The sequence below is a fragment of the Ambystoma mexicanum genome, chromosome 2p (assembly GCF_040938575.1).
Source record: "Ambystoma mexicanum isolate Mex_15411 chromosome 2p, UKY_AmexF1_1, whole genome shotgun sequence".
NCBI classification, from domain to species: domain Eukaryota; kingdom Metazoa; phylum Chordata; class Amphibia; order Caudata; family Ambystomatidae; genus Ambystoma; species Ambystoma mexicanum.
Window position 1 is genome coordinate 11,172,278 of NC_090923.1, and position 14,159 is coordinate 11,186,436.

Genomic DNA, 14,159 nt, shown 5'->3' on the forward strand with positions numbered 1-14,159 from the left:
CTTCTCCTTTTTTACAATCCTTCCAGGATAGTAGAACATCAGCAGTTATGATGCCTCATTTGATATCCAAGTCCCTCATTAACCAGATGATGCTCTTATGCTTATTTGGGAGCTTAGCAAAGGTATCACTCTACTTTCACAGCTGTCTGATATCCTTAAACGATTCAATGGTTTCTCAATGACTGACACACTATATTGGTTGTTGGGGTTGCACCGGGCACTTGGCATGCTTCCCTGGCCTTCCTCTGAGCTTGGTGCTCACACCATGTACCTGGGTGTCAGGATTGATTGTGAGCTCCCACTTGTCTCTTAGATGCTGTGGTTGGCAGTGGTTTATTCCCACATTCGGTTGCTGCACAATATCCTCCCATTTCTTAGCCTTCATACTCACTTGCTATAACCCTCATTATTTCCAGACTTGTCTATGGCGATGCCATCTTTCTGGGCTCCCTGGCATGTGACTAACTTCAGGTGGCACAGAAAGGGCCAACCTGCTTCTTTCAGGTGATCAGAAATGTGCCCTTATCACTCTGGTTAGTTACAATCTGCAGTGGCCAATGTGAGGTCATGTGACCTCTCAGATTGGGTTTAAGGTACTCTGTTTAACCCATTGTGCCCTTTATGGCACACGTCTCCCCTTTCTGCAGTCCGTCCTTCCACCCTTGTCCTGTTTGTATATATAGTTCTATTCCTCTAGATGAGGATTTCCGGGTTCAGAAGGTAGCCAGGTGGTGTAGCATTTTTAGTTTTACTTCCCCATTTCTGGAATGCCTTCTAAGATTGCACGCCACCACAGACCATGTGACCTTTAGATGAATAAGTACCATAGAGAATGCATTTTTTAAAAAAAGATGGAAGCTCTTAATCCCAGCCCTACAGGTAAGCGGTGTATTGATCACATTACTCCCCAAGAATTGTCAGATACTCCCGTCGTAAAAGTAGCAATGCACCCAGCTATAACATTGGGAGCAGTGGACACAGTTGCAGGCTTTCCTGCTTTCACCCCTCAGCTCCATGGATATGTTCAGCCCAGTGATACCAGCCACGCTTGCCCACTGGGAGGTGTTCTGCAGGTATTACTGACTGATTTGTAGAGAAAATAAATTAAAATGCACATTTTATTTTGCGTGAATTGCTAGGCGCAAAAAAGCATTGAGAAAACAAAGAGTTACACTTCTTAAGTAAAAAAATGACTATTGGAAATGTGAATGATACTTTCACAGGGATTCCAACCTTCCAAATTTAAATTATCTGGAGCCCTCCTTAATACACTGGGAGAAAGGTGCATTCTCACGTGGCTAATTAGACTGATCTTGGCAAAACACATGTGAAAAGGCAATGGTCATCAAGAGGAAAACATGGAGAATGGAATCCATGAACTGGAATATCCAATATTACTCCAGAAGTCAGTTCCAAGAAACGCATGACTCGCCTTGTATGTCCTCTTCTCTGAACTCTGCAGCATTTCCACTTTGGCAGCACATTTTGCAGCACTCAGCTCCTCTTCTCAGGATCCCCTCTAGTGTACTACACTGTTGCGTATCTCTAGTGGTACTCTCTTCCCCTCAGGACTCCCTCTAGAGTATTACACTATTGCCTAAAAAAAAAGTCTGCTCTAAAATGTAGCATTTTAACCCATTATTTTAAAACATTTCCTGTGGGGAGAAGCCGCCTACCGCCTCTTGATTGGTTCGGGCTACCTCACTACACTCAGTCGCTATGGCCATATCTGAGGGAAATATTTATGCCCTTCCACTTAAAAAAATTCACCATGCGCTGCTGTCCCTGGGACTGTGCTGGGAGCAGGGTGGGAGAAGCCAAGGGATTGTGGTGGGAGTACGATGGGGAGTCCAGGGTCTGTGGTGGGGTGGGGCGATCCCAATGACAGGGCTAGGCGTGGGATGAGGGAGCCCAGTGACTGATGGGAGCAGGTGGGGAGCCCCGGGACTATACTGGGAGTAGGGTGTGGCGATGGTGCGCAATAGTTTATAGCCATTTGGACTTACTGTCCATTTATTTTTGGGGGGTCCCAGTCAGCCCACATTTGCTCATGGGTGCCCAGGCCAAAAAGGTTTGAAGACCACTGCTCTAGTGGAACACTCCTCTTCTCAACATCCCCTCTAGTGTTAAACACTATTGCGTATCTCTAGTGGAACACTCTTCTCCTCAGGACCCCTTCTAGTGTGTTACACTATTGCCTATCTCTAGTGGAACACTCTTCTTCTCTGGATCCCCTCTAGTGTAATACACTATTGCCTATCTCTGGTGGAACACTCTTCTCCTCGGGATCCCCTCTTGTGTATTACTCTATTGCCTATCTATAGTGGAACACTCTTCTCCTCAGGACCCTCTCTAGTGTGTTACACCATTGCCTATCTCTAGTGGAACACTTTTCTACTCTGGATCCCCTCTAGTGTATTACACTATTGCGTATCTCTAGTGGAACACTCTTCTCCTGGGATCCCCTCTAGTGTCTTACACTATTGACTGTCTGTAGTGGAACACTCTTCTCCTCAGAACCCCCTCTAGTGTAATACCGTATTGCTTGTCTCTAGAGGAACACTCTTCCCCTCAGGATCCGCTCTGGTGAATTACACTATTGCCTGTCTCTATTGCGGCACATATGATTAGTACATAGTTTTCTGGCTGGGACCGGCATATGGAGGTGCAATTATATAAAGGAAGGTGCATTCCCACTGTGAAAGCACTGTATTATAAGAAACTGGTCTGGTGTCAAGGGCCTGGAGAAGATGGCAATAGTTCCATTAAATTATGTGGACATGTGTTTTAGAAAAGTATCATTTTATGAATAGATTAGAAAGGGCAAATGGAATATAATTATTCACTGGGCTGTGAGATGATAAAACTCATGCAAATTTGGACATTAAATGGTGCCTTTCTGTCTGAATTGTTGTGGGTGTAATGATATCATAGTCGTGCGCTCTGAAATCCAAGAAAGAATAGTGGACAAACATGTTTACCAAATTAAAGTAATCCTGGAATGCTGACATGCATAATTTAAGCCGTGCCCACCTGTGTTCACAAATTGAATGAAATGCTGATTAAAAGAATATTGAGCTTCAGCCAATATAACACTGTGTTACATTAAAAATAAATGTTTCGTAGTACCTCCATTTGTTTGTTAAATCTATTTCTTTTTTCTGTCTTTACTCTGGAGTAAACTGCTTCCTGGATTAGAGGTGATTGATGTGTTTTAGGAAATTAGGTGACCGTCTTGATTTCACGTTTATTTTAGAATGAATGTGATTGTCAACTCCTTAAAGGTTCTCATCATGTTTCTATTTCTCTGAATTTTCCTTGCGGTTACACAACAGGAATAATGGTATATGCAATGATGAATTCAGACAGTGGGGGTCATTACGACCCAGGCGGTAACCATGGCGCTAGTTGCGCCATGGTTGCCGCCGGTATTTTACCTATTCCGCCAATGGTAAATGGGGAATTACCGCCCCATTCCAAGGTTGGCGGGGCGGTAATTCCCCATTTACCATTGGCCCTTCCCCATTCCCATTTTTTCCCCATAGGGCTCAATGGGAATGGGGAAGGCGGTAATCACCTTCAAGGTTCCTTTGCGGGTCCCTACCTTAACGGCTGGTCCAGACCAGCCGTTAAGGTATAGACCCGCAAAGGGACCTTGTAGTAAGGCGGTAAGGGGTTAACGGCGCCGCCACCTTTTACGGCGCCGTTAACCCCTTACCACCTGGGTCGTAATGAGGCCCAATGTATGTTTCGTCCAACATATAATCAGTCCATTTTTTGGCAATCATGTTGGTTGCCATGCGCTGTGTCAGCGGGCACAGCACGTGGTACTCAGCAGTGTCTCCATCTGTAGTTGTCAGAAGATGGTTATGTGGAGGAAGGCAATATCAAAAAAGAATCTGGAGGAAAAAAGGAGCCAGTCTGGAACACGCCCAGAGTGTAATTTGGGATGATTGACGCATGTATGAACAGTGGGTTCTCTGAAAATACAGTGGAAGATGGTGATGTGACATTTTCCAAGTGCCAGCATACCTCTAAAAGCACACCACTAAGTCCAGGAAGGACAGAAAGTGTGATACTTGAGGTGGGAGATAAAATGACATATGATGGAACACACCAGAGCTGGTTCAGCTACTACTTAATGTTGATTGTCCTTTTAATCTGCCCCTCCTGTTTGTCCCGCTTTCACTGTCTTGTCTCTGCCCCATGATTCCCCAGTTGGTATAGGTTTGCGCTTTACAAATACTTATAATTTATGGCAAATGTACCCACTATCAAATGGGCAAAACCTATTGTGGGAAGCACCTGCCGGGGCGAACCCATAATAACCTCAGCCCAAACTGGGTCCACCATCTCAGGAACAAGCACATGTTTTGTCCGTAAAGTAGGTTTATCATCCGGGGACAGATAGATGGTGCTGCAGAAGAAAACTAGCTAATGTCTCGATGACTCACATCAGTTGATACATTATGTACATTTTTGCCACACTTAAAACACTCCCAGATACTTTATTACAATCCACCACTCACACATGATTGGACAGAACATATACACAGAAGTTCAATCTTTCTTCATTTCTTTCCTTCTCATTGGACCTCGACAATCTTTACTACCATCTTCAGATCAAATTCAAAGTCCACCTTTGCTGGGGATTGGCCCCTGGCAGATCGTGCATCATCACATAACCAAACATTCACCTACAAGCATAATAATGGGTGTCAGGGTTTCAGTTGCCCCTCCCTTTCAGGTGCATCAGAAGTAAAGTATTTTTGTCTACTGGAGGGCTCGAGCTAAACAACTGTTGCATATCACCACACTAAGAACATCTGTGTATCACCCCGGGACAGATGGCCTTGTTGAAAGATTTAATAAAACCTTCAAAATCATACCATTGTTGAACAGCATGGTAGGAACTATTTATTTGCAGGCCAGAAAACCCCCCCAGGCTTCAACAGGATTTACCACGTTTGAACTCTTTTATGGATGAGAACCCCGGGATGTCCTGGACATGCTGAGAGAAACATGGGAGAGAGGAAGGAAGCCACAATTCCACTCTCCCAAACTGCAAATAGGCTGGAAAAAACATGATGGCTGTTAGATCTTTAGTACATACTTATCTGGTTAAAACACAGGAACAACAAAAGACTTCCTATGATAAAAAGGTTTTTAAGGTCCTTGTCCATAGGTCAATAGGTGTTGGTACTATTGCCAACTTCTGAAAATATCTACTGAGTGAGGAACTTCTTGAGTGGGGATCTCATAAGGTGTACTCTCGCGACCCGTATGTTAGTGCTATTAAGGTTGGCAATGGTTTTCTTATTTTATTCTTGTGTCGCAAGGATGTAGGTCTACACGGAGACATAGAGTCCCTCAGCTCCGTTTGTAAAGTAAGCAGTAGTTTGTTTGTGCCTACACCTCTTTGCGCCAAATTTCTGTTGTAAATGAATGAAAGTACGTAGTCAAGTTTCTTCAAGTATATTTTCTTAATTTATTTGATATATGTTCTGCCCATATGGATGACACGTGTTTCGGCGTTTCATTGGCGCCTTTTTCAAATCCGGGCTGAATGCAAGCGTAACATGTAATAAAACAAAACACAAATATAACATATGAAATAGCATTTTAGCTTATTTTGTAACACATTTAGTAGTTAGAATAGTGACTTAGGTTGTGTAGTATATCCTTTTAGCATTCTCAAATTGCATGAACACCTAAAAGTGCAGCAACTCTTAGTTACCTCAAATGGTTAAAAATAAATCCATTACAGCGACTATGTTAGTTTTTTAAAATTAAATTTGTGCAATCCGAAAAAGAAGTAAGTATGGGATGGCATGGACCTAACAATTTTTGGCTGTCAGAAAAGCATGTAAATTTGTTTTCTTACCCTTATTGAATGTAGTGCGAATTTCCCTTTCCTTATTTCCGGGAATTAGTTTTTAGTTGAAGTGTATCACGGTAGTTCCAGGGTTAAATCCCACCTAGAACAAATTCTGTTCCCAGCACGTCCGCTCCTGAAGGCCACCATGGAAAGGGAAAACTGACTCTGTTTTCCCTTTCCCGTCGGCCATTTTCGTCATCATTTTTTTTTTTCTTTTCCGTTCCGAAACGCTGCAGCGTATCAGGAATTGAAAAAATGCTTTTAGTACCCCAGTCTTGTGGGTCGGCTTACTAATAGCAATAGGCCCCTCACGGCGGGGACATTACTGAGTCCGGTAATGCCCCGGGCCTTCGTTAAGGCCCTTGCTTCGCTCAGGCCTATAACTATGGGCCCTGAGGCATTACCTGACTCGGTATTGCCCCCGCCGCTAGGGGCATATTGCTTAATTATTGACCTCCTTGCACATATGTTGACTTCAGCAGAAGCCTAACAACCAACATTAAATACACTTTTTTGTTTTAGTTTACCACAAAGTGCTAATAGCCTTATCACCTAGGATAATGCTCTTGCCCAAATTATTGCCCTCTGCTATGCCTGCAGCAATAACTTGGTGTTGGGCATTAACCCACAATAAAAACGCCTCCCCTGGTATACAGGGCTTAATGGTCATTTCAACCTACAGCAAGGACATTTTTTTTTTTTTTAAATTCTAAGATTTAGTTTTTCTAATTCCACCTAAACCTCTAGACAATTTGTATTTCCTGTTTAACTTCATTGTTTATTATGCTTGACAGACCCTGTTGTGTAATTGCTGAAATTACCGTGTCAGCGATGGAAGAAGTTAGGCTGGAAAAAAAGAGACCGAGGATTCAGTCGGTTCTCATTTATACCAGACATCCAGGGCATTGCACCATGGATCACAAAGAGCAAACTTTTATGGAACAGAGTTACATTTATGTGGCATTTTGGGCATCACTGTTGATTAAAAAGTACAGCTTTCAGCTGAAAATGTAACCGCCATGGTGCACATAGCGGATACGAGGTACTGAAGCACGGCATATCAAAACACCCTCCACCGCCCCCTGTCACCACCACCAGCTTCACCATGATAACATGAACCGTCGTCCCGTGAGAATATCTCAGCGGCAACGCGCTCGCCTTGGAAGCAAGACGACACAGAGCAACACAGGTTCGATCCCCGGGTCCGCCTTGGAAACCTCTGGGTATTTAAGCGCGTTATAAATACGCAACTAAGACAAACAACTCCTGTAACTGCAGCTCGATGCCCCCGGGCTGTGTGAGCGCTTTAAAAATGCAAAATAAATATCAAAAATTAACACCGGGTTCGTGGCATTAAGGACGTCAATTTACCAAAATACAAGGGGGAGTGAAAATGACATCTTACACCTGATGACTTCACTGGAAGGGGCAACTGGTGCCCCTTGACCACCCCACCCACCCCTGATGACCCTACAGGAAGTGATGTAACAAAAGTAAAAGCGCCTAAAATATGTGTGCACAATTAAGAGCAAATATATCTAAAGCAGAAAAAAAGGTATTTTAGTTGGCAGCTAGATGTTAAATAAGCTGCTATAGCGATATCCCATGAGTGCTGTCAAGATATGCCAAGGGCACACCTAGGGCACACCTAGGCAAGCAATCATACCATACGCTAGTCCTGCCGCTGTGCCAGGTTACTATTAGGTCATGTCAGTTAAAACCTCAGATGCCAGTTATAGTCATAAAATGCTAAATACAGCTTCACTTGCTCAGCTGCTTCCATAATATGCTAAATGTAGCCTCGGGGAGTGCCAGCTTATAGTCATCTTTTACAGGGTACAGGGTACCCTCTCGTGCCTTGATGCTGCCATCATATGGCAGGTGTAGCCATATTTGCCCATGCAGCTGTGCTAGTGGGTCTACCATGGTTCAACATCACTAGCATAAGCAAGATAAAGGGCACCATAGGCAAACATTGTAAAAATGGCCTGGGCGTAAAGGGCGTGGAGTTGGTGGAGTTGATAGGAGTGTGTTTAGGGCGTGCAGAATTTCGGTGATCTGGGGCGTGACAATGGTGAATTTAGCAATAAAGGGTTTAGGGTTTTTTATATTGCAAACTGAAATGAATCACTTTTCAGTGATCTATCTTTAGCCGTTAGGAAAATTGGTCCATTTGGGTAAAATTAATCACACAATTTAGCCAAGTCTGGAACCTGGAATTGTATACACGGTGTGGGTTTACCAGTCTCCAATGTTATCCAGCTATGCACATCACCTCCCATCCGTCCATGAAATGTGCATCAACATATATTAATGTCTTCGTTGTTATCTGTCAAGACTAGAACCATGGCTGTGTGTTTAATAAAGCTGATTTGCAGAGCACAAAATCACATACTAAATGAACCCGACAACATAAACATTAGGAAAAACTGTTGGTTGAAAGGAGACTGATTCATTCACTTGTTTTGCTTGCTACTGCTTCTTAGCACTGTAAAATCCGATCTTACTGTTTTCCAACATAATAGTACTACATTTATCAATATTAGAAGGATGGGTGTTTGAGTGGGCCTTGCTGGCATTCAAGCTAGAGCAAGAACAATGGTTAGCAGCAAGCATTCTTGCAAAGCCCCCTCCACCAGACACTCTGTATGAAAAGGGAACATTAACCTTCGTGCACACCCTCTTTTCCTTGCGCCCTGTCTTTCTCTCTTGCACCCTGGCTCTCTTGCACCTTTGCGCACACACCCTCTTTGTTGCACCCTGGCTCTCTTCCACCTTCGTGCACACCCTCTTTTCCTTGCGCCCTGTCTTTCTCTCTTGCACCCTGGCTCTCTTACACCTTTGCGCACACACCCTCTTTGTTGCACCCTGGCTCTCTTCCACCTTCGTGCACACCCTCTTTTCCTTGCGCCCTGTCTTTCTCTCTTGCACCTTGGCTCTCTTGCACCTTTGCGCACACACCCTCTTTGTTGCACCCTGGCTCTCTTCCACCTTCGTGCACACCCTCTTTTCCTTGCGCCCTGTCTTTCTCTCTTGCACCCTGGCTCTCTTGCACCTTTGCGCACACACCCTCTTTGTTGCACCCTTGCTCTCTTCCACCTTCGTGCACACCCTCTTTTCCTTGTGCCCCATCTTTCTCTCTTGCACCCTGGCTCTCTTGCACCTTTGTGCACACACCCTCTTTGTTGCACCCTGGCTCTCTTCCACCTTCGTGCACAACCTCTTTTCCTTGCGCCCTGTCTTTCTCTCTTGCACCCTGGCTCTCTTGCACCTTTGCGCACACACCCTCTTTGTTGCACCCTGGCTCTCTTCCACCTTCGTGCACACCCTCTTGCCCTTGCGCCCTGTCTTTCTCTCTTGCACCCTGGCTCTCTTGCACCTTTGCGCACACACCCTCTTTGTTGCACCCTGGCCCTCTTCCACCTTCGTGCACACCCTCTTTTCCTTGTGCCCCAGCTTTCTCTCTTGCACCCTGGCTCTCTTTCACCTTTGTGCACAAACCCTCTTTGTTGCACCCTGGCTCTCTTCCACCTTCGTGCACACCCTCTTTTCCTTGCGCCCTGTCTTTCTCTCTTGCACCCTGGCTCTCTTGCACCTTTGCGCACACACCCTCTTTGTTGCACCCTGGCTCTCTTCCACCTTTGTGCACACCCTCTTTTCCTTGCGCCCTGTCTTTCTCTCTTGCACCCTGCCTCTTGCACCTTTGCGCACACACCCTCTTTGTTGCACCCTGGCTCTCTTCCACCTTCGTGCACACCCTCTTTTCCTTGTGCCCCGTCTTTCTCTCTTGCACCCTGGCTCTCTTGCACCTTTGCACACACACCCTCTTTGTTGCACCCTGGCTCTCTTTCACCTTCATGCACACCGTCTTTTCCTTGCGCACTGTATTTCTCTCTCTTGCACCCTGGCTCTCTTGCACCTTTGCACACACACCTTCTTTGTTGCACCCTGGCTCTCTTCCACCTTCATGCACACCCTCTTTTCCTTGCGCCCTGTCTTTCTCTCTTGCACCCTGGCTCTCTTGCACCTTCGTGGACACACTCTTTTCCTTGCGCCTTGTTTTTCTCTCTTGCTCCCTGGCTCTCTTGCACCTTCGCACACACACCCTCTTTGTTGCACCCTGGCTCTCTTCCACCTTTGTGCACACCCTCTTTTCCTTGCGCACTGTCTTTCTCTCTTGCACCCTGGCTCTCTTGCACCTTTGCACACACACCCTCTTTGTTGCACCCTGGCTCTCTTCCACCTTCATGCACACACTCTTTTTCTCACGCCCTGTCTTTCTCTCTTGCACCCTGGCTCTCTTGCACCTTCGTGGACACACTCTTTTCCTTGCGCCTTGTTTTTCTCTCTTGCTCCCTGGCTCTCTTGCACCTTCACACACACACCCTCTTTGTTGCACCCTGTCTCTCTTCCACCTTTGTGCACACCCTCTTTTCCTTGCGCACTGTCTTTCTCTCTTGCACCCTGGCTCTCTTGCACCTTTGCACACACACCCTCTTTGTTGCACCCTGGCTCTCTTCCACCTTCATGCACACACTCTTTTTCTCACGCCCTGTCTTTCTCTCTTGCACCCTGGCTCTCTTGCACCTTTGCACACACACCCTCTTTGTTGCACCCTGGCTATCTTGCACCTTCGTGGACACACTCTTTCCTTGTGCCCCGTCTTTCTCTCTTGCTCCCTGGCTCTCTTGCACCTTTGCACACACCCTCTTTGTTGCACCCTGGCTCTCTTGCACCTTCATGGACACACTCTTTTCCTTGTGCCCTGTCTTTCTCTCTTGCTCCCTGGCTCTCTTGCACCTTTGCACACACCCTCTTTGTTGCATCCTGGCTCTCTACCGCTTTTATGCACACACTCTTTTTCTCTCACTCTTTTTCTCACACCCTGTCTTTCTCTCTTGCACCCTGGCTCTCTTGCACCTTTGCGCACACACCCTCTTTGCTGCACCCTGGCTCTCTTCCACCTTCGTGCACACCCTCTTTTCCATGCGCCGTCTTTCTCTCTTGCACCCTGGCTCTCTTGCACCTTTGCGCACACACCCTCTTTGTTGCACCCTCGCGATCTTCCACCTTCGTGCACACCCTCTTTTCCTTGCGCCCTGTCTTTATCTCTTGCACCCTGGCTCTCTTGCACCTTTGCGCACACACCCTCTTTGTTGCACCCTGGCTCCCTTCCACCTTCGTGCACACCCTCTTTTCCTTGCACCCTGTCTTTCTCTCTTGCACCCTGGCTCTCTTGCACCTTTGCGCAGACAACCTCTTTGTTGCACCCTGGCTCTCTTCCACCTTCGTGCACACCCTCTTTTCCATGTGCCCTGTCTTTCTCTCTTGCACACTAGCTCTTTTGCACCTTTGCGCACACACCCTCTTTGTTGCATCCTGGCTCTCTTCCACCTTCGTGCACACCCTCTTTTCCTTGCGCCCTGTCTTTCTCTCTTGCACGCTGGCTCCCTTGCACCTTTGCGCACACACCCTCTTTGTTGCATCCTGGCTCTCTTCCACCTTCGTGCACACCCTCTTTTCCTTGTGCCCCGTCTTTCTCTCTTGCACCCTGGCTCTCTTGCACCTTTGTGCACACACCCTCTTTGTTGCACCCTGGCTCTCTTCCACCTTCATGCACACCCTCTTTTCCTTGCGCCCTGTCTTTCTCTCTTGCACCCTGGCTCTCTTGCACCTTTGCACACACATCCTCTTTGTTGCACCCTGGCTCTCTTCCACCTTTGTGCACACCCTCTTTTCCTTGCGCCCTGTCTTTCTCTCTTGCACGCTGGCTCCCTTGCACCTTTGCGCACACACCCTCTTTGTTGCATCCTGGCTCTCTTCCACCTTCGTGCACACCCTCTTTTCCTTGTGCCCCGTCTTTCTCTCTTGCACCCTGGCTCTCTTGCACCTTTGCGCACACACCCTCTTTGTTACACCCTGGCTCTCTTCCACCTTCGTGCACACCCTCTTTTCCTTGCGCCCTGTCTTTCTCTCTTGCACCCTGGCTCTCTTGCACCTTTGTGCACACACCCTCTTTGTTGCACCCTGGCTTTCTTCCACCTTCGTGCACACCCTCTTTTCCTTGTGCACCGTCTTTCTCTCTTGCACCCTGGCTCTCTTGCACCTTTGCACACACACCCTCTTTGTTGCACCCTGGCTCTCTTTCACCTTCATGCACACCCTCTTTTCCTTGCGCCCTGTCTTTCTCTCTTGCACCCTGGCTCTCTTGCACCTTCGTGGACACACACTTTTCCTTGCGCCCTGTTTTTCTCTCTTGCTCCCTGGCTCTCTTGCACCTTTGCACACACACCCTCTTTGTTGCACCCTGGCTCTCTTCCACCTTCGTGCACACCCTCTTTTCCTTGCGCACTGTCTTTCTCTTTTACACCCTGGCTCTCTTGCACCTTTGCACACACACCCTCTTTGTTGCACCCTGGCTCTCTTCCACCTTCATGCACTCACTCTTTTTCTCACGCCCTGTCTTTCTCTCTTGCACCCTGGCTCTCTTGCACCTTTGTGGACACACTCTTTCCTTGAGCCCCGTGTTTCTCTCTTGCTCCCTGGCTCTCTTGCACCTTTGCACACACCCTCTTTGTTGCACCCTGGCTCTCTTGCACCTTCATGGACACACTCTTTTCCTTGCGCCCTGTCTTTCTCTCTTGCTCCCTGGCTCTCTCGCACCTTTGCACACACAATCTTTGTTGCACCCTGGCTCTCTACCACCTTTATGCACACACTCTTTTTCGCACAATCTTTTTCTCACACCCTGTCTTTCTCTCTTGCACCCTGGCTCTCTTGCACCTTTGCGCACACACCCTCTTTGCTGCACCCAGACTCTCTTCCACCGTCGTACACACCCTTTTTTCCTTGCGCCTTGTCTTTCTCTCTTGCACCCTGGCTCTCTTGCACCTTTGCGCACACACCCTCTTTGTTGCACCCTGGCTCTCTTCCACCTTCGTGCACAACCTCTTTTCCATGCGCCCTGTCTTTCTCTCTTGCACCCTGGCTCTCTTGCACCTTTGCGCACACACCCTCTTTGTTGCACCCTGGCTCTCTTCCACCTTCGTGCACACTCTCTTTTCCTTGTGCCCTGTCTTTCTCTCTTGCACCCTGGCTCTCTTCCACCTTCATGCACACCCTGTTTTCCTTGCGCACTGCATTTCTCTCTCTTGCACCCTGGCTCTCTTGCACCTTTGCATACACACCTTCTTTGTTGCACCCTGGCTCTCTTCCACCTTCATGCACACCCTCTTTTTCTTGCGCCCTGTCTTTCTCTCTTGCACCCTGGCTCTCTTGCACCTTCGTGGACACACTCTTTTCCTTGCGCCCTGTTTTTCTCTCTTGCTCCCTGGCTCTCTTGCACCTTTGCACACACACCCTCTTTGTTGCACCCTGGCTCTCTTCCACCTTCGTGCACACCCTCTTTTCCTTGCGCCCTGTCTTTCTCTCTTGCACCCTGGCTCTCTTGCACCTTTGCGCACATATCCTCTTTTTTGCACCCTGGCTCTCTTCCACCTTTGTGCACACCCTCTTTTCCTTGCGCCCTGTCTTTCTCTCTTGCACCCTGGCTCTCTTGCACCTTTGCGCACACACCCTCTTTGTTGCACCCTGGCTCTCTTCCACCTTCGTGCACACCCTCTTTTCCTTGCGCCCTGTCTTTCTCTCTTGCACCCTGCCTCTTGCACCTTTGCGCACACACCCTCTTTGTTGCACCCTGGCTCTCTTCCACCTTCGTGCACACCCTCGTTTCCTTGTGCCCCGTCTTTCTCTTTTGCACCCTGGCTCTCTTGCACCTTTGCGCACACACCCTCTTTGTTGCACCCTGGCTCTCTTCCAGCTTCGTGCACACCTTCTTTTCCTTGCACCCTGTCTTTCTCTCTTGCTCCCTGGCTCTCTTGCACCTTTGCACACACACCCTCTTTGTTGCACCCTGGCTCTCTTTCACCATCATGCACACCCTCTTTTCCTTGCGCACTGTATTTCTCTCTCTTGCACCCTGGCTCTCTTGCACCTTTGCACACACACCTTCTTTGTTGCACCCTGGCTCTCTTCCACCTTCATGCACACCCTCTTTTCCTTGCGCCCTGTCTTTCTCTCTTGCACCCTGGCTCTCTTGCACCTTCGTGGACACACTCTTTTCCTTGCGCCCTGTTTTTCTCTCTTGCTCCCTGGCTCTCTTGCACCTTTGCACACACACCCTCTTTGTTGCACCCTGGCTCCCTTCCACCTTCGTGCACACCCTCTTTTCCTTGCGCACTTTCTTTCTCTCTTACACCCTGGCTCTCTTGCACCTTTGCAC

General features: G+C 47.7%; 1 pseudogene; it reads left to right on the forward strand.

Annotated features, from left to right (window-relative positions):
• The window catches only part of LOC138567661 (zinc finger protein 585A pseudogene), a 574,778-nt pseudogene that overhangs the window by 118,000 nt on the left and 442,619 nt on the right, over nt 1–14,159 (forward strand).